This window comes from Nicotiana attenuata, chromosome 11 (assembly GCF_001879085.1).
Source record: "Nicotiana attenuata strain UT chromosome 11, NIATTr2, whole genome shotgun sequence".
In the NCBI taxonomy this organism is placed as follows: domain Eukaryota; kingdom Viridiplantae; phylum Streptophyta; class Magnoliopsida; order Solanales; family Solanaceae; genus Nicotiana; species Nicotiana attenuata.
This window is the reverse complement of record NC_031999.1, coordinates 49,466,558-49,466,893: the sequence shown is the minus strand read 5'-3', so window position 1 is coordinate 49,466,893 and position 336 is coordinate 49,466,558.

Here is a 336-nt window from a genome sequence, read left to right as displayed (position 1 = left end):
ATAAGGAGTTGCCCCTACCGAAGTGCGGACAGTAGTGCGATAGCCTAAAAGGGCAAAAGGTAGCTTCTCATGCCATTGCCTGGACCCCTCTACCATTTTCCGAAGTATTTTCTTGATGTTCTTGTTAGCTGCTTCCACTGCTCCATTTGCCTTAGGACGATATGGGGTGGAATTTCGGTGCGTAATCTTAAACTGCTGACATGTCTCTGCCATCAAATGACTGTTGAGATTGGCACCATTGTCTGTGATGATTACCTTCGGGATCCCAAACCTACAGATGATATTCGAATGCACAAAATCGACCACTACCTTCTTGGTCACAGATTTGAAGGTTTT